This window comes from Manis pentadactyla, chromosome 15 (genome assembly GCF_030020395.1).
Source record: "Manis pentadactyla isolate mManPen7 chromosome 15, mManPen7.hap1, whole genome shotgun sequence".
In the NCBI taxonomy this organism is placed as follows: domain Eukaryota; kingdom Metazoa; phylum Chordata; class Mammalia; order Pholidota; family Manidae; genus Manis; species Manis pentadactyla.
Window position 1 is genome coordinate 2,508,611 of NC_080033.1, and position 24,314 is coordinate 2,532,924.

The 24,314-nt window shown below is 42.2% G+C and overlaps 1 protein-coding gene across 1 annotated transcript in view; it reads right to left on the reverse strand.

The window, feature by feature from the left end:
* The window catches only part of ARHGAP35 (Rho GTPase activating protein 35), a 114,741-nt gene extending 91,318 nt beyond the window's left edge, over positions 1 to 23,423 (reverse strand). Inside the window, exon 1 of the mRNA XM_036885536.2 lies at positions 23,130 to 23,423. The gene's annotated coding sequence lies outside the window, so the exon portion shown is untranslated. The remainder of the gene's footprint in view (positions 1 to 23,129) is intronic.
* Positions 23,424 to 24,314: the final 891 nt, after the last annotated feature.

The window sequence follows — 24,314 nt, forward strand, 5'->3', positions numbered from 1 at the left end:
AACCCTTAAGGCTGAAACTAAAAAGAACCTAAAATGTTAACTTTTATCCTAACTCTGTATTTCACAGGCAAGTCACAGAGAGCCCTAGAATGGGAAGGAACTCCTGGTTATCCTGTCAAACTGGTAATCAATATTACTAAAACATCAAGCCTCAAACCATTAGGTTTGATGCTTATCAGGTTCTCTCTTGTGGTGACCTAAATGACCAAAGACAGCTTTCTGGAGATAATAAGTATTTCTGTCCTGAATGGACAAATCTTAATAGAATAAAAAAAGGCAAGCAGGCCCCATGTCCAAGGTGGAGCAGTGTTTAGTGGACTACCCAGTTTCAAGGGTGGACAGCCCCTCATGCAGTAGAAAAATCTTTAAAAAGAAAGCTCCGCTTAGCTAAAGGAATGCCTCCTGACAATTGCCAGGATAGACAGTGTAAACCCCTTTTGTTAACTATACATAAACCTCAAGATGGACTCGGCGCAGATGTCATTGGAGTAGATCCTGTGGGAAGGTTTGGTCTTAATTTAATCAAAGGCAAGACTTCATTCATAGCGGCCACCCCCAATCCTGAGGGAAATATTAAGCCAGAGCTTCCCCAAAATGGCCCTAGACTAGTTACTGTAACAGATAAAATATCTAAAACAGACTCTTAAAATAGAGACAGGTTATAGAGACACCAATGCCTGGGTAGAGTGGGTTAAATTTTCAGTACTCGCTTTGAATAAAAGCGATTGTTACGCATGTGCTGCTGGATGGCCACAGGTGCAGGTGGTCCCGTTCCCTCTCTGCTGGGACACAGACCCCACTGAGATGAACTGCATGTTGGCCCTGTACCAGGACAAGGACGCTTGGGGAAATGATACTTGCAAGGGCTTGTCTTTACTCTTCCATGCACTAAAAAAGTCAGACCCAAGGGCAATCCCCTCTTTTTCCATAGGGAAGATCAATCACTCTTCATGCCTCTCTAGGCAAGGGGAAGGTTTCAAAACTCCTGTGGGGAACTACTGACTTGTACCCATGTCCTAAATGTTGCTAAAGAGGGTAACGTCTCAAAATTATGCATCCCCCGAGTGGATGTTTGGTGGTACTGTGGAAAGGGGAACCTGCGCTACTTGTTGCCACCCACCTGGACTAGGACTTATGCTTTAGTCCAATTGGCCATTCCATTTACCCTGGTATTTCTCTCCACACCCAATAAAAAAGTTTTTTTCATAGAAGTTGTAGATCATTACAAGGCACCACTTTAGCTAATGAATTAGCTGAAAACTGGCACCAGTGACCCTTTTATAGACTGGTTGGAAAGATGGTTTGGAAAATAGGTATAGTTGCCTCTTTTAACATCCCTTGTTATAGTTGCGGGAGTTGTAACTGCTGTAGGGATGCTGTATCATCCCTTGTGAGAGAGGCTTGGCTCACAAGCTTATAAAGGCAGCCATAAACAAGCAAATACCTATGACCTACACCCAAAATAATCTAAGAAGAAAATCTGAACTATGAGGAAGAGAGTAAAAAGCTATTAAATTTGAGAAAGGACCAAGCATAAATTAAAATACATTACTGGGAATAAAATCAGGAATTCTTAAATAAAAAGAGGGGGAACTGTTAGAAAAGAGTATAAAACCTAAATGTGACTTATTCCCACTAGGATGTTTAATCATTTTAAAGAGTAAGGTATTAAAGGGCCACGTGGTGGAAGCTGCTCAGGCTGAGAGTGGGGGTGGGGGAATTGATAAGGGCCTGGGGATACCTGGTTGAGTTTTTTTGAACCTACCAAGAAGACATGTGAAGGAAAGATATAACGGGCTTAAGAGACGTCCGGGGAAGACTGAACCCTGCAGTACTCGGCCAATGAGGAACCAGGGGAGGGACTGGCGCACTAGGAGATAAATTATTGGCACCAAACTCCCCAGGTGTGCCTGCCCACCAGACACCCAATCTTGTAAGACCGTCATTAAAGCCTCGCTCTGCTGTTCTCTTTGTCTCCGTGTCCACTTACTGAATTTGGACCAGTGAGTGTGTTTCTCACACCAGTAACGAAACTGTTCCCCAACCAGAGCACAAAGAAGCTTGACCCTCACTGATTTCCAGGCTGAATGATGAAACTGGGCCATCAGCTGTTACCATGTTCATACTTCCTTTGCCAACATGCCTAACAGAAAGATAACTGAACATTTTAGCTGGTCCATTATTACTTCTAATAACCTTACCCTACAGGAAGCCACACCCTACAATCCAATATAAGCATTTTCCAAGTATCGGGTACAACAAATTCCTCAGAGACTGGCAAGTGAAAAGTTCTGGTAAAATGAGATTCACTGAACACTTCATTGACAATTGACTTTCAACAAATTGGAATACACAAAAATATGTCTAGCAATTACCACAATCACATCGTGATAATTAGGCCAGTGCTTCAAAATGAGGGGCTTCAGATTTATCACCTCTTAACATTTACTAGGAACCTTCTTGGGGCCAGATGAGAAATAAAAGGACAAACATAGCAGGAGTCCAATGTCAGCCAGCATGAAGTCTTCTCACCGCACAAAAAGAGAGGTAAGTAAAGGACAGAAGATGTCCTAAAACTGGCTTTAAATATACACACGCAAATACACACACACACATGCATGCACCAGTTGTTTTCCATTTATAATCATCTTTCTTTTATATTAGGAAGTAATAATGGCAAATATTCATGAGCCCAGCACAATACCAAACAATATGCATGTACTTTCATTTTTCACATAACCCAAAAAGGCAAGTACTATTATTCCCATTTTACAGATGAGAGAACAGGCTTAGAGAGGTCAAGTCACTTGTTCCCTATCCCTCAGCTTTGTATGGCCCTAGCTGCCTTCCTCTGAAGCCTATGCACCTGGCTTAACCCACCCCTGCACTGCTGCAAAAACAGAGTGGACACAAACAGCTGTGCAGGCTGAGCTTTCTGGAGAGAACAGTAGCTTCCATTGCTATAATCCACTTGCAATTTTAGCAGAGCTCTCCACCATGAAGGGGACAGTCTCTTATCTACCTAGAGGCAAAACTTCAATAACATACTCCCCACAATAATGTGTGTGCATAGCTCAAAGTACCATTACACACCTTGTCTTACAGCTTCTTAAACCCACCTGGAAAGAGATCTTCTTTTCATTCCACAGAAGGACTCAATATGTGTCTCCTCAAAGGGAACACTGATCCACCCAAGAATAACAAAAGACACAGAATTCTGCCACAGTTTTAACCATAACAATCATATCCAAAATGAAACTTGATGGAAAATGGTTGTCTTTCAACTTCAATAATTTGCAATGAAGAATTAATATAACTTCAGTTGTCTGAGCCTTAAATAGTGAGAAAACACTAACTTGCACTACTCATTTCTCAAAACTAGTAAGGGAAAGATGCTCCCAATTTTTACCCTTAAAATTAACCTCATTTTTTTCTCAACCCATTGCAAAAATTCATTTCTAAAATATATCTGAAAAATCACCAAAAAAGAAAAGATTATGTGACTTAACTATTCAGGAACTATTCTTTCAAGGCTCCAGGAAAAGTACCTATCTATTGATCAGAGGGCAGTGTTCATATGAATCCTGAGGGGTTTGGTCCCTCAGAAGGACAATCATAAAATTAAATCCTATGGGAAGAAAATCAGTCTCAAATTTAAAGGAATTAAAATACCTACAATAAAAATCAGTAGGTAGGTGAAAATCTCTCTCTTTTTATCTCAAGCTCAAGAACTCACTAACAGCAGACTAAGACATGGGGACAGTGGGAAAAGACCCATGTCTTTCCTTTCACTTAAAGAACACCAGGATATAGTGTAAAACAAAGTCAATTTGATTTCAAGGAAAAAAATTAAAAATAAAAACAGCTCAAAAAATTAAACAGAAGTAACATTTTATTCATAAATCAAAACTATCCTTAGAAATTTCAAATCACTGATTCACACTCAAAAAGTAACTTAAGGTTATCAAGTTATTTTTGATAAATTCTCTCATCTAAAAGGAAGTTTGACTGTGTCCATGAGCTTCTAAGCTGTGTGGAAAATAATTTTCTTTGAAATCCACAGGCAATGGATTACATCCTAATTGCATCATTTGCTCTTTGTTTTGAGGGTACTGGGAACAATTTAAGGGCAAGGGAGTTGTGCTTAAAAATACTTAGCCTAATCACAAAATGGAAACACTGGGGAACAACTGCATCCTGAATTCATGGTCAAAAAAGCCTTAAATCAGTAAAGAAGGTTGGTTTTCCCCAACATGCAGCTTTCACAAATGTGAAACTCAAAGAATTTAAGAACAGGTCAGTCTGAAATCTTAAGAAAAAAAAAAAAGAAAAATGGGAAGAACTCAACAGAGAAACAGAAACAAAACAAACCCAATGTAGAAATAGTTGAAAAACATTTGTAAGTGAATGTACTGTCCTCAAACACATTTTTAGTTGGTGAAGATGGCATTACAAATCTATATCCCAATCCTGTTAAGGGATTCACTTACAATGGAAAGATTAAGTCCCTGAAATCTACCTAAACTCTGGGATCATGTTCCTATTGGTACAAAAAGTTTCTATCCAACCTATGCTAATTTGCTCACAATATGGTATGAAAACCCCACTGGGATTGTAAAAACGAGATGTTGGTACACATGTAGTATGTGATGTGACCCGGCCAAGGCCATCATGCTGGCTACTTACTCCGCACACTCCTGCTTCCTAAATTCAGGGTGGCTTCTTCCCCCTACCCAGGCTGCCACTGAGGCAAAAAAAGGGTTTCCCAAACTCTCTCCCAGAAATCAGAATTCACATTGGCATTTGATCATTTTTTTATGTTTTCAATAATTTTAATCCACATCCTTGTCCTCCCATAAGCAGGTATTTAATTAGTTCCTTATCATTCTTCACTTTAGTTCTGCAACCCTTTATTATATAGTATAACTCCTAGATTTTGTATAGTTAGACACTAACTCTATGCAAAGGACCATGCCTGTGAAGAATAAAAGATCAATCAGAGTCTGAGCTCTCAAGGGACTTAAAAGCCGATGGACCATTACGAAAGGCAGCATCAGGAGGAGCACTGAAGCCGAGAAAACTGGACATGCAAATTATGCGAGACGGGGCAGTCTAGGCAGAGGGACCAACATGAGCTGACACAACTGGAACACGTGTTCGGGAGAAAGCGGGTGGTTCAATCGGCCTGGAGGTTATGGTGTAGGGAAGAGGCAGCCGAGTGACGACCCGGCATCAACCTTCAGAAAGAGATGAATTTGAGCACCAGAAGCTGGTATTTAATTCTTCAGGCAGTTTCTTATTCCTTCCTGCCTCTTACCTACTTGTCCCACTTCCTTCCTGCCAAAGGTGGGCAAAAATACAAAACACACAGGAGTATCTGAGTATTCGCTCTATATCCTTCTATGTTCTTTTTAATTGGAAAAGTTGTCTCAGTAATATCTTATTATGATGGACAATTTCAGGATCAGGGATACCAATTGTGGCTCTACACCACCCAATCAGTCTTATTTACTAATTCTTATTCTTTGGGCAGTTACGGATACCTTTGACAATCTGATGAAAATTTGGGCCCTCTCCCTCAGAAAAAGGCACTTACACAAAAAATTCAGGAACCTCATATTTAGAACCTTTATCCTAGCAAAAATCTTTTTTTTAGGAGCAGTTTTATTTATGCATAAATACACTTAAATGTATTTATGCACAAATAAGCAAAACAACAGCCACTGTTTCTGATACTAACTAGGAGCACCCAATTTTCCCATCACATAAGTAGAACACTCTTTCTTCTGAATGACATAGTAACTATTCTAGTGAATAAATAAATGAAGGAATTTCTCCAAGGTTTATAATCCCTGCCCATTAATAACAATTTAGCTCCCATTTATTGGGCCTTACTATGTGACAGGCCCTCCTCAAAGCAGCTGACACGCAGTATATAATGCAGAAGTCCTGTACAGCAGGTAAGAGTTACTGCCTCCCTTTACACATGAGGAATCCAAAGTTCAGTGGGGTCACCTAACCTGACTCAAGGCTATCCACATGGAAAATGTCAGGGCAGGGTCTGGAACTCTGGCACCTTGGCTTCCAAAGCACATCCTATACTATGTCCTAGCAGCGGGGACCTTGTCACTGTATTGATTACTGGGAAAGATCAAAAGATTCTGCCATCTCCTAGTAAGTAAACACACCAGTCCAAGGGTCCAGTCCAGAATTACACACCCTCTGGGTGTCCAATAAATACTGGCTGAGTGACTAAGAGCAAAAAGAACCTTAAACTCTTATCCAGAGAGAGGAAAATGGCATCAATAGCCTTTAAGAGAGTTCCATATGAATGTGTGTGTCACAGCTTGGGCCTCAGTCACTGTCATATTTACAACTGGACTTCTCCAGCTTGGTGATGGCTCTAGGCCCTGAAATCTGTTATACCCTCACATGCAAACGTATCAGCGAGGTAATGAGATCAATCAACAGTGAAGTTTCAATAAAACAAAGTCTATGTGTCCTATGCTACCTTGTACAACCTCCACGACTGTATGTAGCCATAACACCACCTGACAGCTGTTCCCATGAGACTATGAGTACCATTTCTAAGCATTTACATTGTGTATCACCGAAAGCCTACTTAGGGCAGGACCTAGTAATTTTCATCTTTATATGGCCACTTGGATACTTGGACCTAGGAAAGCATTAATCATTATTTCAAACATAAAGACATTTTTACTAGACAATGAGAGAATACATGAAGACTTAAGAGCATAATACCAAGCGTCCAAAAAAGAACAATTTATACAATCCTCCCGTAGATATTCAAGAGTAGATAGAGCTCCTTGCATGCACTAAGGACTCCTCCAAATAAGTATGAGAGAAAAACAAACTGCAGTGTCCAATCTAAAATGGTGAAACACAAGGGAGAAAACATGAGGCCATGGGTCTCAGTGTGACTCTAAACCAGTGGTTCTCATCTTTTGTGGGTCATGAATTCCTTTGAGAAGTTAATGAAAGCTACAGATCCTTTCTCCACAGAAGATGAACAGAACCAAAATTCAGCATATACTCTCACAAGCATCAAGAACACTTCCCCACACCGACCCTCAAGCTTGTTAACATTTGCTTGGAATCTGCACTTCTAGCCACTTCTAACTAGAGGCAATCCAAATTTGTCATCCATTTTGTTTTTTAGAGGACATATCAACATTAAGGGAAATTAAAGATAGAGATGATGGTTTTAGCACTTGTGATATCTTACTGCCTGCCACATGTGAGCCCCTATCCTCTTACTACCTGTCATGTTATTAAGCTGCAGGAACAAACTATGGGGTAATAATTTTCTCTCTTCTTCAGTTAGAATGTCAGAAATTCAAAAGCAGGGACAGATCTGACAGTACTATGCATTCCACCTATGGTTATACACATAACAGATAACTAGTAATTGTTGACTGGCTTACTAAAGAACAGATTTAAAACAACCTACACATCATCCCTAGTGGTAAAATGAGATAAATTCAGATAGGACAGGAAAACAAAAAGTTACATAACTAGCAGATTTTAGAACAAAATATTTTCCCAAATTGGACCCCTGGAGCTTGAAATACAAGAATCAGCCGGTAAAAAAATGTGCTTTCTCATTCCTATGGTCCTGATTTCTCTCTATGGCAGGGATTTGGCCATCTACAGCATATATGCTGGTTTTACAGGACTACAGCCACCACTCCCTAAGGGCGTGAGGGAAACTGCCAGTGCAGCCTGACAAGGTGTGAACAGGAGTTTTCTACTTGTGGAGCTATTTATTCAAGAAACACTTCCTGAACATCAACAATGCCTAGATTCCTGGGTTACATGCACAGAGATAAAAAAAAAAAAAGGATACCCGTGCCTTCAAAGAGCTTAAGATGCTGCTGGAGAAAGAGAAAATGGGTAATTCAAACACAGAGTAGTAAGTACATCGGGGTAAACTCAGGATGCAAACTCAGGCAAGCGGCTGATCACTGATGGTCAGGAAAAGCTTTCCAAGAGAAATAAAATGTAAGCCAGACCTGAAGAATTAAAAGGAATTTGTTCTTTTGTTTTTTTCAGGGGGGTGGGCATGGGTTAAGTTTTTTTTGTTGTTTTCATTTGGCTCGAGGTAGGTGGTGGCAGGAGAACATCCCAGACACAAGCAAACAGTATATGAAAAGGCCCAGAAACAAGGCTGTCTGGGAGAGCTAGTCATTCAGTGTCTGGAACACTGAGTTTAAGAAGGGAAACAGAGACAGTCAGAGCTCCTCGAGGGGCCTTATATAATTTAAAATTTATGTGTACCTCCCTCTTGGTGAAGTCACAGCTTTTAAATGCTCTTGCTCTTCTTGGCTTTTTTTTTGTTTTTAACTTATTCTGGAATAATTTTAGATTTACATAAAAGTTGAAGAGTTTTATAAATCTATTTAGTTTTTACAGAGAGCTCTCATATACCCTTTACCTAGCTTTCCCTAATGTTAAATTAACATAGGGGAAGCACTTAAAACAAGGAAATTATCTTTGGTACAAAAACTAAACCACACACTATTTGGATCTCACCAGTTTTTCTATTAATTCTCTTTTTTGTTCCAGGATCCAATCCAAGATACCACATTCCACAGTTTTCATTTATCATCACTCTCTCCCCATCTATGCCTCTCCATCCCCCAACTTCACAAGCACACACACACACTCAGGAGGTAAAAACATCATTTCAGAGCAGAAGTCACCAAAACAGATGATTTGGAATAGAAAGAACTATTAGGGGCACAAGGAAATTTAACAGAAAATAAAATCAGTGACATCTTTACACGGGAAAGATGTACATGTGCACATGTGCACACACACACTCATACACTTTTCACAAAAAATGTGGCCTAAACTGATGCTTCGACTATGGGAGAGAAATTCAAGCAGACCCATTTCTGCTTCTCAGTCTTGCAAGCAAGTGATAATTCCCTTTAACCTCTTTCTCTGCAAATACCCCAATCATGCCTAGAAGGAGTCAAGCCAAAATCACCTGAACCACCAACTCATCCTGAAAACCAAATGCTGGCAAAATCATCTAGAATATGGAAGAGGAAAGAAGGATGATTCACCCTCTCTCCTGGATTTCCACCAAAGACTCTAATCATTAGGACAGAATTCCATTATATCACAAATCCTTTATAAAGACACTTGACCAATATTAGTCAGACTTCTTTCTGTTACATTTATGACCTGCATTCTAAACCTTAATCCTAAAACTCCCAAGCCTACAATTACCTCAACTAGTGTTGACTTCTAGAATCAAGGATGAATCCTGTACAGAAATCACTGCAGTGTCAATGAAAACTGGCAATGTTTTCTACAATTAAAACACACTTGTTAACAATGGTTATCCCTGGGAGGCAGAATTTAAAGAATATTTTAACTTTCCTTATTATTTCAGCCACTTCAGGGCTACTTATCAAACATCTGTCAAATACATAAGGAGTATGATCCTAAGCTCAAGTTAAGAGAGGTAGGGAAAAGAAAAAAGAAAAATATTTAGTGGAGCATAGAGTTTAAATCTAACGCCATTACTTTGGCCATATAAAGTTTAATAAAAGTTAAGTAAAATTTAAAATTCAGTTTTTCAGTCCCAGTAGTCACATTTCTATGTGCATAAAGTTCTATTAGACAGGGCTGACCTGAAAAGAACTCTGAAGCTAACTCAAACCTTGGAAATAGAGAGGAAGGATCTGAGGAAGGCTTCTGAAAAGGCATGCATTTGAAATGGGTATTAAAGTGAGCATTCCAGGCTGGCTGATGACAGAAAACACATGCCGCCAGTCCTTCCCTTCAGCATCATGCAATACCAAAATTTCCAGGGCATTCCCCCAAACCAAAAGCAAAATATTTCAAGGAAGCATTACAGAAACAACTGGGTATAGGCTTTGAATTGTATTTTGCTAAGATAAGCTTAGATGAAAATACCCTAAAATGAAAAAACTAGAATATAAAGTCCAATTAGGACCTCACTAAAAAAAGAGAAGGGGAAAATAGAACTGGAATTAACTGCTAAGATCATTCTGGACAACAGGCAGGGATCAAGAGGACAAAGCAAAGAATGTACTATGCTCATCCAAACATCTTTCTGTGGAAGAAACATTTCCCAATAATCAAGGTCAATACATGTATCACAGGTGAATAACCCCACAGAGAGAAAAGAAAGCACACGTACAAAACCAGCCCAGAAGAGCTGTGTAGTAATTTGGTACTTTCTAAGGAATGGGGCAGGAGTTTTTAACCCTTTTCCCTGAATTCAACTGATTACCCAGCATGTGCTGCCTTAGTTTCCTCATCTGTAAAGTAAGTGCAAGGATAGTAACTATTTCTGAGAGCTGTTACGTGAATTCCTTGAGGTAATAAAGTGCATAAACTGGCATAAAGGACTAGGAAATATTGGCTATTATTAATGCAGTCATCTTTGAGGACCTGGTTTCACTTTGTGGAAAGTAAAAGGATTTCCCTAGGGGTGAGCTCACAGGGGAGAGGAATGTTGTGCTGTCATAATGTGGGGTGGTGGGAGGGTGTGAGGGTTGCAAAGTCCAATCTGTCCCAGATTGAGCAAGCTATGTAGACACCTTCCAACCATGTCCTATGGAATATTCTAATGCCCAAAGCCATGGTAGTACAGCTGTCAGACTTGGGCAAGCTTTAGAATTTAGCTGTAGACCCTTGATATACTTAGGATATCAGTGTTCATTTTTTTTTTAATCTGCCTTGTCTGTCCAGCTAGATTATTTTATCCCTCATTCAAGCATTAATTAGGCAACCATGACAAGTCAAACACTTCACTATGCAAATAGAGAACAAACAAATTCCTAGCTTCGAGAAGATGATGACAACTATTCTACTTCTAGGATTCCACTTCTATAGGTAGAATCCCATGTGTGCAAAATGATATATATTCAAGTTTTCCCTACAACACTGATTGCAAAAGCAAACAACTGGGAAAAAAGAACAAGGAAGCTTCCTTTCCGCTAATACAAAATCATCTCCCAAAATATTAAGTGAAAAAGGAAGACACGAAACAGTAATTATAGTATGCTACTATTTATGTAAAGGGATGGGGGAGGTCATACACACTTATATTTATATTTGTTTGCACGTGCCCAAAGTATCTCTGGAAGGAAAAAACATCTCTAGTAAACACTGATGTGCATGAAAGGGACAAGTGGATGGCTAGGGGACAGGGATAAGGGAACAATATGGGTGTTCTGTGACTATGGATGCAGAACCACATGAACATATCGCTACACCAAACCAAGGGATATGCCATTAACATCACCATCAAAGTGCTAATGGAGCAGAGCTGAGGATCCCAGGAAGAAAAGTCTCAGAGAACAGTGGAGAGCTGAGAGTATGTTGAAGAATGAGTAGGAAATGCACCAATCAGAGGACTGGTAAGAGCAGTCACGGGAGGTACCAGCTTCATCAAAAACACAGAGCAGAGAAAGTAACACAGCATGTTGTGCGGTCTGAGAAGTATGAGGCTGGGAAGGCAGGATGGGCCACACTAACAATCTGGACTTTCCTTGTAGGCAACAGAAACACCCTGAAGGTTTTTAAGCTAGGGAGTCCACCAGTCAGGTTTCTGTTTAGTGACTCCAGTGGCGACATAGAGGAATAATAAATGAGAGGAATGGATGAAGAGGACACCTTGTAACAGACGTCCGCAATCAGGTGGAATTCCCAGGGACACGGAGCACAGCACATTTCCCTCAACCAGCACCCAGTGAATAACTGACTTACTATTTCAGAATAACAATTGCTGTCAATTTAGCACTTACTATATGCTAAACATTCTTCATTTGTTACCTCAGTTTCTCACAACAACCCTGTGAGGTAGATACTAGTATATTTATTTTACACATGAGAAAATGAAAGCTCAGAGAAGTCAAACAGCTTCTCTGACAGAATAAATGGAGAACTGGGACAGGAACCTATATCTGTCTGTCTAAATACCTGTCCAATATTATTGGTGCTGGCCTGTGGCAAAGTTTTCCCCAGTCTATGTAAAAATGAGAATCAGAAACATATACCTGCATGTGTGCATGTAAGGCTCCAACTTTCTTGAGAACGGTTGTCTTTTATTCTGATATTGGGTCCTGTTTTTTATAAAATGACGGGTGAGAAGACTTTTTCATTCTTTTTTTTAATGCCCTCTTTGGCAAAACTAAAAACTGGTAAATTTGTATTTATTTTCCCACTACCATATTCTTCAATTTTTTGGTCCACAGAATCCAAATCCAGGAACCACTGCACTAATAATGACATTCACAGATCATTTACATGATCCAGTCATTATTTTGTTTCTTTTAAAACAGACTATCCATTTTAACTGCAATGACCCTATGAGTAGCCACTACTATATTCCCCTTTTTACAGATGAGATGCCTGAGGCACCACAGTTGTAGTGTCTCATCGGTCTTGAGCAGAGCTGGCAAGAGGGGGGACTCAGAGGCCATGTGTTATAATGAGAGAGAATAACAGGGCCCTTAGTCCTAACATGGTGAATAGCAAACAGACCTCAACAACTCCTATTTGCCCTATGACCTCTAACATTTAGATGTGTGAGACACTTACCGATAAGATACTAAAACTGACTGCTACCTGGGGGCAAGTTACAAGATAACAGAAAACAGCATATGCTGCTCTACTGAGTCAAAATTGCATCATGCTGCCTTTGGATCACTCCAAGACGCTGGCTTACCTAGAGTTTAACCAAATTGTTCTCTTTCACTTCCCCAGAAAATCAAAAGGCTTTTCAGCTTTACAGAGCTGAAACATTCACTCAATTTAGTGCAGTAAAAAAATCTGGAATTACAACGCAAAAAGCCTTTGTGGCAGGCAGAGTAGGTACTCAGGTCCATTTTATGGACAAGAACTCAAGTTAAAATAAATGACTTGTCCACGGTCACAAAGTAGGTAGACGCCAAATGAAAACTGACGGCAGAAAGGGTTGTTTATACATCGCCTAAAGAATCCCAACAATCAAAGCACTGAAAGACTCCAGAGACTATTTTTTCCTCGTTTCTTCCTTTAATTCAACAAATATTGTGCTTTCATTGACATGCTCTAAGATAAATGTGATGGATTCACAGAATAAATGCAGAAACAAAACAGAAAAAAATCCCATGGAGTTTCCAAAGCCATCTGCAATTTCTTCCTAATGTCTGGGTGTAAACCCCTCACATTAGGTCTTCTGCTACTCTCCCTTAAGACAGGTGAGTAAATAGGTGTATATGCATGCAAGTGTCTTGTTAAATAACAACAAAAACAAACAAGGTAAATTTTTAAATCTCCAAATTATTCCTTATTCAGGATAAAACATGAACTTGGACTACTTTCTTAAAAACTTCTTTCTCATAATAAGATGAAGTCTATCTTCATAGTCAACGCATTCTTGCATTGAAATGTTTAGTCATACTTAATTCTTTAAGATAAAATCAGGAAAAAAATCAGCCCACTGACCTGAATTTTTTACTTTCTGGTACAGAACAGGGTGTTCCTTGTGTTACCTGTAAGGGAAGAATTGCTTTTGTTTTATAAATGGGCATATAAACTCTCTGAGAGGGAGGCATGTTTTGTATAACTGGTACGCTAAATAGTCTAGACACTCAGATGTTGGCTGAATGAGGAAAACGGAAAAATAAAGCTTGCCTCCCTACATCTCTAGCCTCTGGAGCTGCAAAAAACTAGTTGGTTCTCTCTCCTTAATAGCCCTTAATTTTTTAATTATTTAAATAAAATTAGTTAAATGTAGTAAATAAAATTTAAATATTACTTAAAGGTTTGTGGTTCATCAAAGATGTAACTAATTTCATGGCCACTCCTAATCCTGACCAATAAAAGGAAAAAGCAATATTCTAATGGCTCCCTTCTCCTAAAACAAGGCTAGCTGGGGTTAAGGGGAGAGTGTGTTGAGAAGACAACTGAGGACTCAGGTACAGTTACCAGCAACAACTAGCCTTCAGTTCTCATCTCATCTCTGGGGTGAAATCAGTTCTGCCAAGTGTAAAACACCAGAGAAGGCAGCAGAGAGCAGGGGCTCAGGGCAAAGGCTCTCCATCACATGGCCTCACTAGCTATGTGACCTCGGGCAAGTCCCTTCTGGAAACATGTTACCCAGCTAAAAGACTGAATAACCTACCACAGAGGGTTATTGTGAGGAGGATAGGAGGGAACACTCAGCTGTCTCCTGGTACACAATAAACATATTATTTTTATTAGCTGGTAATATTGCTAATAATTTTTTTTTCTAAGAAAGAGTAAACTACCTTACCTTCAAAGATATTAGAGTCCAACAGATCTCACAGTTACTAATTTCTCGCTTTTCAGCTCTATTGTTCCATCATGTGTTTATAAGAAAAAATAAGAATACAACCACACTGCAAAAGAAAATTTATTATTTTTTTTCCTGAATCAAATAGTAAAATAATTGTGGAAAACTCAGGAAAAAAAATATTAATCACTCAAAATTCTATAACACATATACATATTAACAGCACTGTCATATGTCTTCCACTTTTTCCCATATATATTTAAAAATAACTGGAATCATACTGTTTATAGTCTATGTCCAGCTTTTTTCTCATATTTAATTTTGTGTGCACTTTCCCTTGTCAAGGGGCCTCCAAAAAAATCCTTTTATAATGACTCCATACTTTTCCATAAAGCAACCCATTCCCTAAGGTTAAAACATTTATTTTACACACACACACACACACACATACACACAAACACACATAACTATACTTAACATCTTTATATACAACCTTGATCCTCATCTCTATTTCTTGGACCATACAGAGTCCTACAAGTAGATCAAGGACTGTATGTCTCATAAAACACTGCCAAACTGTTTTCCAGAAACTTCACATCAGTTTGTGTTCCAGACAGTCCCATGATGATATCAACAGCAGTGATCACTACCTATTTCCTTTTAATTCCCAGCAAACAGAGATCAAAAAAACCTGGAATTACAACACAAATAAGAGATGATCTATTATTAAAAGAATATTTTCAACACTTGTGGTAATTTGTATCAGATAACTATTAATCTGTTCTTCATCAGGTATGTGACCTTAAACAAACTCGGAAAAATTAAAAATACTTCCCTACACATTCACATTTATATATTAAAGTCATGACTTAATAGACTCTCAAATAATTTCCAACTTATTAAGAAGAACTGTATGGAAAAGGAAATTATGGCCATGATATGAAAAAGGGATCTGGGTATGTGGTAAATTCAGAAATGTACACTAATGATGTATGTACTTTACTACGTTAAGTTGTAATTTAATTTAAAAAAGGAAAAAATTTTGAAAAGGGAGGTCTGCACATAAGAAAATACATATAATTCCTTGTATGTACACGTAACATCAAATCACACCTACATTAGCTAATGCAGCCATTCTGAGGCCTTTTGGCCATTGACTAATACTGGGTATATGCCAACAGCCCAGACCCACTCCCAGAATAGTCAGGGCCCTTTCCCCCCTTTTCCTCACTTATCAGAAGTTTTATCTGCATTCCTCAACTAACCAATCAGAGGAGGAAACTTCCTATAGGTCAGCAGCATTAAAAACAAATTTAATGATTTTGGGCCATTAAAAAGGGTATCACAAAAAGCAACATCCTCTAGCCTTACATCTACCAACTTAATAAGCATTTTTGAAAAATAAAAATCTTTTATCACTAAGCATTTAGGTACACTATTCCCAGTGACATAATTCCCTTGAAGTGAAAGCCACTCTAGCTGAAGATGCAGATTTGAGGAATCTAATAATCTTGTATTAATGCAGTGCTGACTTTCATTTGTACACAATCAATTTGTTACTGAACAAAGAATCCATTTTAATTGCCTGTGGCAATTAATGGTAATCATTTTCCTTTGTCTTATTTCTAAGTAGTGCAGGCTGCAGTAGATGAAGCCACAGTTTTGACCTTTCTTTAAAATGGAGATAGGGAGAAGTACAATGTAACAATATATATATATTTTATTAAGGTATCATTGATACACAATCTTATAAAAGTTTCACATGAGCAACATTGTGGCTCCTACATTCACCCATATTATGGAGCACCCCCCACACTCCATTGCAGTCACTATCCCTCAGTGTAGCAAGATGCTACAGAGTCGCTACTTGTCTTCTCTGCAATGCAACAATATTTCAAAAAATTTTTTTACACTTCAGGAGGCTGTTAGCTGTAGCTGGCCAACATACTTTCATCACCCCAATGTTATTTAATAACTTTTGAATTGTAGTAAAAAAAACTATTACAGTGAGCTCCACAAAAATAAGTCAAGGGGCAGAGTACTTTCATCTACACATTTCTAATCATATAGAGAATTTTTTCAGAAGAAAATCTCTCAGGAGCTACTCAGATAGCTTCCTATTAGCCAAAGAAAATATAGATTTAAGAAGTCATTACATGACCAAACATTTAAATCTACTTTCTGTCAGAAAGCTTTCTTCCTACATCTAGTTTTGTTATACCTGGATTTGAATCCAGATCAGAAATTAAACACTCAACTTTTTCAATATTCTGGCTAGAAAGACAAGCTGGCACTTGTGGCTATAGATTCTTTTCAATATATTGGGATATGGAACTTAGGTGTGCTCAGTCTATGAGTACGAAAATCCTTAAGACTCTTAATATGGGACTGCCTCTCAAGGAGCCAGAAATTAATCAGAATAGTCTATTTAACATCTACTCCCCTTACCTCACCCTATATATTTCATATATATATACACACACACACACACACATATGTTTATTTATATATAGTTAATTGTTTACAACTGACTATAAATTCCTCAAGGGAGTAAACTATACATTATTCTTATATCCCAGAGAGGCAAGGCAGCCTAGTAAAATAAACACAAATTCTGGAATCAGACAGACATGCACTCATAACACAGCCCCGCCTATTAGGTGCATAAACCTGGTCAAGACACTTACAATGCGGAAAGTATGAGGATTAAATGCTGACCAGGAGGGCAGGCCTTCTAAGGGTTCTGAGCTTAAAAATGGCCATTGATAGTTCATACACACACCTCTCCCCCCACCAAAAGAAAAGCCTTTGGCTCCTGTTTGGGTACACCCAACATGTATGCAGTGAGGGCCTACTGTACAAGGTATCTTGCTAGGTGATGGAAAATAAAAGATACATGAGAGTCCCCATCCTCAACAAGTTTACTACCTAGCAAGGAAGATGAAGGAGGTAGGGAAGTCTGGCTATTTTCAGCTATAAAATAAGGCAGAATGGAAACCAACCAGTATAGTCCCTTCATTTTCCAAATAAACTGCAACCCAGAGAAGTGAAAACAATTTGGCCAAAGTCAAACAGCTAGTGATCAGCAAAGCCAGGGCAAGGACCCAAGTTTCTTTACTATCAATTCAACATTCTTTACACAATAGGAAGCTGCCTCTCAAGGTCAAATTCAATTTCCAAGTGCAAATATTACTAGAGTGGCCAGAAAATGGGCATCTTCCAAGTTAGAATGCAGACACTAGAAGAACAAAAAAAAGGTATCAAATATGTACAGACTTCACAATGCAACCATCACAATTGCTGCAGTTTCATAAAATGAAATGTTTATTTCAATAAAGGAAGATGAAGGAAATAGGTGAGTCTGGCTATTTTCAACTAAAATATATTTTTACTTTCCTGTGATGATGCTTCATGGCTGAAAGTAACTGGTTCTCTGATAATATATCAACTTAATGGTGTTTCTGAATATCACAGAGGCAAATAAACAAAAATTAGACTGATGCCAAAAGTTATAATTAAGAATTTTCCATACATGAAGACTGATAAAGCACGGTACCAAAAATTAAATAGAGATAAACTTTTGGGAAGAGGAACATGAATGACTTGTTTGCAGTTCTTAATACCAGCATTTCAAGTGCTTTTCAGACCATTGCTATTTGAGAGCCTAGGTCAACAATGACTCAGCTTGAAAAATTCAATATTGTTTTTAAAAGAGGTATATGGTTTTAGTTATGTAGTTAATACAATCTGGATGCCCCTTTCCCAAAAATTTATAAACTAATTTTCACGTGAATGGCTGACAGTGTTTATTTTATATTTGAAAAAGTGTACAACAAAGGTGGTCTGGTTCATTTTATTGCATCCCCAGGAAAGAGACTCTACCCTTATTCTGGGTTACAGGATTGGGGGAAAGAGTGGTTAAGAGTAGCAGCAGGAGTCCATTCCCTGCCCCAGCTCTAACTTGGTATGCGATCCAGGTCAACAAGAATACAGTCAGAGCTAGAATACACACTAGACTTCAGACGAGGAATGTGAAGCCCAGAGAGATGAAGTGATTCGTCCAAAATTCCAACCAATCAGGTGAAGGCCTAGACCAGAAGGTCTCCTGCCTGTATGTCCAGTACTCTTTCAACTGTAACAAGAATCCTGCCACCATGTCCCTTGCCAGCCCACCATTTCCACATCTATAAATGAGGTTAGACAAGGCACTGACTTTTCAAACTGGGCTGCTCCAAACCCAAGGGATTTCTGCTATTCATCTTCCCTCCTTTAGCAGAGAATCTCCAAGTTAATCTATTTCAAATAATATGAAAAAGAAATTTTAAACAACTTATTAGATAATCAATAAAATGTCACACTGACTAGGTAAATTAAGATAACGTTTAGACTGCCAGGTAGTGAATGACAGTAGTCATAGCAGATCACAGGAAGGCCCTGGCAAGAGGCTCAACACCTCAGACCACCACAGCAAAGGGAACACGGGAAAGCAAGGAGGCTGCAGGGGGCTGGACAGCCCCTCTTACCTTTTCAATCTCCCAGCTATATTCACCGGGTGCATTTCCCCATCACACGAGACTGACCGACACTTTATGAAGCTGTAGTTTGCCGTCATCTGTGCAACCCTTACCCCTTCCAGGTTGTCCTTTGCCAAAAGTCACCATCAGGCCTATGAATCTGCACATGAACAACTTCTTTCACATGTCTGGTATGAAGAGGAATGACTACTTTCTGATTTTTTTATTGTCCTAATGCTTTGGCCTTCATCATGAAAACAAAAAAGGGAAGATGGGTAAGGGAGGGGGACACAGTCAAAAATAAAGAGAGGAACTTTGATCAGGCCAGTATTACAAAGACTTTCTAGGCAGGGCAAACATGTTATCATGTTGAGAACAGTTGTCTACTGCCATCTCCTGCTCCACACCCCACCCCCAACTGGCACATTAACTGTGCCAGGCTACCAGAAGGCCAAGGCTACCACCTCAGATTTCTGTAGCACCCGATTCCATCATGAAAGCTAACGATGATGCTGGAGCTGGAGCCTCTGCTACCCTTAGAGGAAAGTCTTTGGAATATCAGCCACCAGTTTAGGAAAAAAAATTAGCCCTTTGTTGTTCTGTCTCATCTCTTCTTTTTATGTAAACTTAGACTTTGGGCATGCAGAAACTTTCTATGCGGCCAGCAATGTTTAAAACTCTGGAACACAAATTTAACCAGCACTGCATACCAAGTTGTTTTCATTCTTAATTAACTGTCACTTCTACATTAAGAATAAAAAATAATTTATACCAACATGGGGGAACATAAACTCTAAATTCAAAAAATTACTTGTGATTCACAAGGCCAAAAATCAGAAATAAACAGAAACCAAAAAATGAACCAAAATACTTCAAGTCAATAAAGGTGAAGACACACACTATAAATAATTAAAATTTCCAGACTCTGCTTGTCAGAAAATTTAAAGTCCTAAGAAGTGAAATGCTAAAGGAGCCATATGGTCTACTACTTACCCTGCCCCTCCTCACTGTCACACAGACAAACGCCCTAACGTTTGATGAGTCAAAGGTCCAATTCTGTACATGACAGTAAATGTTTTTTATTTCAAATGTGTTCACACAGATAAGTGCTGAAGTAAACAAAGTTTGATCATAGCCCAGTTAAGAAATAAAGTCCTTCCAGTAAATGCTCCTTCACAGCTGGACAGCTGCTTTAATATGCAATTGCCCTAGGCCACACGGGGAAAAAAATTCGGCTTTTGATTTACTTATATATAAACCCAGAACATGCAAAAGGTTCCCTCCTCCAAGTTAAGGCAGGAGAATGTTTAGTAAAAACCATTTTCTGTAAAAAACTACCTCTTTCTCCCAATGAATTTCCTGAATGAACCCCACTCCCAACATAATACTGCCTAAGAAAATGGCTCAAGGAAAGGTAACTAAGGTACATTTCCCAAGTAGTAAGACCAAAAATTCAATCATACCAGCCAGTTTCTGGCAACCCTTTCTTCCTCTACCAAATCACCATCACTCAAAAAGCTTGGGGACTGTCAGGGCCCACCCACATAATTGTGCACCAACAAGCCCTGCCCCCAATCCAGCAAGGATCTGCCCAGAGGCATTCGGCTCCTGTGGCTGGGAGTGCCTGCAATACCAGAGGGCAGAAATCTGAGTGATATTTGGCACTCTCTCTTTCAACAAACAACCGCAAAGAGCTTTCAAAACTCAAGCCCTCACTATTTTGAAGACCAGGAAGCTGAAGCTTTCCTGGGGCAGGGGTGAAAAAGAATTAAGCCCACCCTCCCCCACCCTTCCCAAGGGTCACACTGCAAACCAGAAACCATCAGAGAAGGTATGACCAAGTATGACTATAACCCCTGGTGGGACTGGGGAGAACTTGAGAACTGGCACTTCTCCAGCCAGGGGTAAAACAAAAATATGACTTGTCATCTTTGGGATGGGGGTGGGGGAGGAGAAGCATGCACACTCTTGAGTTCTCCCAAGGGGTGCTGGCTTGGAGGTGGAAATGGGGAGAGGGTCTAACTGCCTTTTTTACAGTAGCTAAGAGGAGGAGGGAGGGAAAGTGAGAAAAAGAATTAGACTTGTGAGCAGCTGCACTCTCCTTTTCTGAAGGACACAAAGCTGCAAAGCCCAGGGAGCTGAACGGCCTAGGGAGCAAAATGAAAGTGGGAAAGAAAATGGGGCAATGAAAAGAAATCTACACTCCCACCACCAACCCTGGTAGAAGTGGGGAAATGGGGGAGCCACTCCCAGACTCGAGAGAGCAGTAACCAACCCCCAACCCCCACCTATTTACCCAGATCTCACAGTATCCCTCGAGATAAAACCCTCAGGGTCAGGGTGCTGAGAGAATCTTCAGTTTAAATCAGAGCCTAGAGAGTCCTAAGCCTAACCCCCTCCCCTCCAAAGCTGAAGGATGCACACTACAGGAAGACAGGCCTGAGGAGGGGAAGCTCTCAATGGGAAATCAGTGGGCCAAGGGTGGGGAGCTGGGAGAAGCCAGCCTGACAGAAATTAAACGGCAAGAGAAGGAGCCTGACAGGATACAGGGGGAAAAAAGGTGAAGGGGAAACAAGAGACTGCGCAACAGAATTGGAAGAGGGGTATTAAAAGGAATGGAGTCTATCCAAGAACTAAGGCAGCTCCAAGAGGGAGGCAAACGATGACAGGAAGGACTTGTTGAGAAGACTTTTGTAACATTGGGCTCAACTGGGGAAAGGACAACTCATAAAGGTGTTGAGACAGGACAAAGGGAGAAAAAGGTACAAAAAAGGAGAGGGTGGAGGTGGAGAGCTGAATCAAAACCGGGAGGGGAGAGCAGGTCAGGTGGAAAACTTAGAATTGAGAGAAGTGGGATGCAGCTGTCAGACTCGACCTAAAGAGAACACACCAAAAGGGGACGACAGCATTAGCAAAGTTAAAATGGGACCAAAAAGATAGAGGTGGGCAAGTGGACAGCTCCAAAAGGAGCAGAGCTGAGAGAAAAACATCAGACGGGATGGGGTGAAATTAAAGGGAAAAGCAGGTGCAAAAAGTATTCAGGACAGGTCTGAGAGATGCAGAGTGGGAAGGGAAGGTGGTGGTGTAAGGTAAAGGGCATGTGTTAAGGCCAAAATGGGGAGGAAAGGACTTGGAGCAAAGCAGAGGCTGGAAGCAAATCTTAAGCAGAGATGAACCGAAGGGGAGACAGGTCAAAAAAAGGGGGAGCAAATGAATGGAACAGTTCAAGTGCCAATGAGAAGATGGGGGAGAAGAGTAAATCGCAAGGTGTTCTGGGCAGAACTGGGGCCTGCAGGGCAGCACTGAGGCTGCGAAGAGGCTGAGTTAGGGAGAGGTCAGAGGAGTAAATTGCAGAAATGAGAGAGCTGCAGGGTTAGAAAAGGGGGAGGAGGCTGCTTCATAGAAGGACAGAGTCGGAAAGCAAGCAGATTGGGGGCACAGCAAGATCTAAGACTGGGAAATGGACAGAGCGGGGAGGCAGTAAGGTCTGAAACAGAGGAAAGGCTCTGAATGGCAAATGCGAGCAAAATCTGAGACGGGGAGGAGGCAAACGCTGGGCCCCCCTGCATCGGAGTTCGAGGAGGGGCGTGGGGAGGAAGGGGACTGAGCCGAGGCATGGCAGGGTCGGAGAGCCCAGAGGCATTTCGAGGGTGCAGCAGGTTCTGTGAGTAGGCAGTGGAGCCCAAGAGGGAGGTGGAATTATGTCCAAAATACTTGGGGGCAGCAATGCCAAAACGGACCCGCAGGTCCTAGAGGGACAGCTCCTAGGGCTGAATAAAGGAGGGTAACAGTGGGTCAAGGCAGGGACAGGTCTGAAGGGTGGCGAGAGGGCAATAGAAGAAGAGGCAAAAGGGTCATGAATCTCAAAGTGGGGGTCCAGATTTAAGGGAAGCAGAAGGGTCACTGAGGAGGTAGATCCCATGAGCACTGCAGAGTCCAGAAGGAATGGAGGACATTACAGAGGGGCGGAAGAGGGAAAGGAAAGGCGCAGAATTGGGAGCAAGCAGTGCGGCTGCAGGGGGAGGGGGGGACCGAAGAAGACACAGAGATCCGAATGGGTCGGAGGGTGAGGGCAGATGCGGGGACCGCAGGACCGGGGAGGCCAGGTCCGAAGGGCAGGCGGGTTCCGCGGCCGGGCCGCAGCGCGAGGCGGCGGGGCCCGGGGGGCTGGGGGGGCCGCTCCCTCCCCTCCCCCTCCGGCTCCTCCATTGTTCGCGGGCTCCCGGCCCCGCCGTCCCCGCCTCCCCCTGGACCCCTCAGCGGGGCGGCGCCCGGCCTCGCCGCCGGGGCCCGCGAGCTCGCGCACTCACCAGCTGGGCACCCTTAGCGTGGCCCCGGCCTCCGGGATCCCGGCAGCGGGGACTGCGGCCCCAGCGCCATGTTCTGCTGCTCCTCGTCCAGCGGCGGCTGAGGCGGCGGCGGCTCCGGCGGCGGGGGGCCTGGCGGACCCTACCTCGCGGGATCCCTCCTCCGCCTCCTCCACCTCCTCCTCCCGCCGCGCCGCGGCTCTCCCTCGGGGCGGGGAGCGGGGAGGGGAAGGGGGGAGGGGCGGGAACCAGGAGGAGGGCGGACCAGCCTCGCTCTCTCGCTCGCTCCCTCCCTCCTTCGCAATGGCGGCCGCGGCGCCTCCTTCCTGCGGCCGCCGCTCCCGCGCGCGCGCCCCTCGCTACTGCGCGTGCGTGGCGCGGGGACCGCTGCAGGGGGATAACGGCTCCTGGGCGCGCGCCGCGAGAGGCTAACCGGCGCTGTGCAGGAGCGAAGCGAGAGCGCGTGCGCGCCGGAGGGGATCACTGACACCAGCGCGGCCAGGGGCTAAAAACTGGCGCGGGGAGCGCAATGCGCGTGCCTCCCAAGAAAATGCTGCTACTGCGGCGGCTGCGGTGTGAGACGCAGTACCAGACGACCCGCGACCAGGCAGAGGAAATGGGGTGGGCAAGTGCGCGTGCGCGGGAGGGACTGCCATCCGTCGCATCTACTGGCTCCAGGCAGAGGGAGTGGCCCGCGGGAGGTGCGCGCGCCCCGCGTCAGAAGCAGCCGATCCCCCCTCCTCGTGCTGGCTCTCGGAGAAAGCGAGAGGGGAAAAGCGTGGCCCGGCTTTGGGGGCGGGGACGAAGGGCGCGATCCCGCTCGCGCGGGACCTGACCAGCCAATGGGAGGCAAGGGGAGGTGGTTTTTGCGGTGCACGCCGCAGCCCCCGAGATAACGGAGGAGGAGGAGGAGAGGAGCTACGTAACGTGAGGCGGTGAGGCGGGGCTGAAGAGCAGCGAGCGCACCTAGCAAGGGAGTTAATTGGGGAGCATGAGGAGGCGTGTCCCGCCCCAACCCAATCTGAGCTTCGCAATTCTTCGTCCCCGGAAGAAGGGGCGGGGTTGGGGAGCGCGTGCTCTTTCCCTTGGCAGAGGAGAAAGTCTGCAGGCTTCGTGAGTGTTAATAAAACTGGCTCTAGATCCTGTGATCACCCGATTCCCAGGAGAGAGACCTGGTCCTGGTCCTGC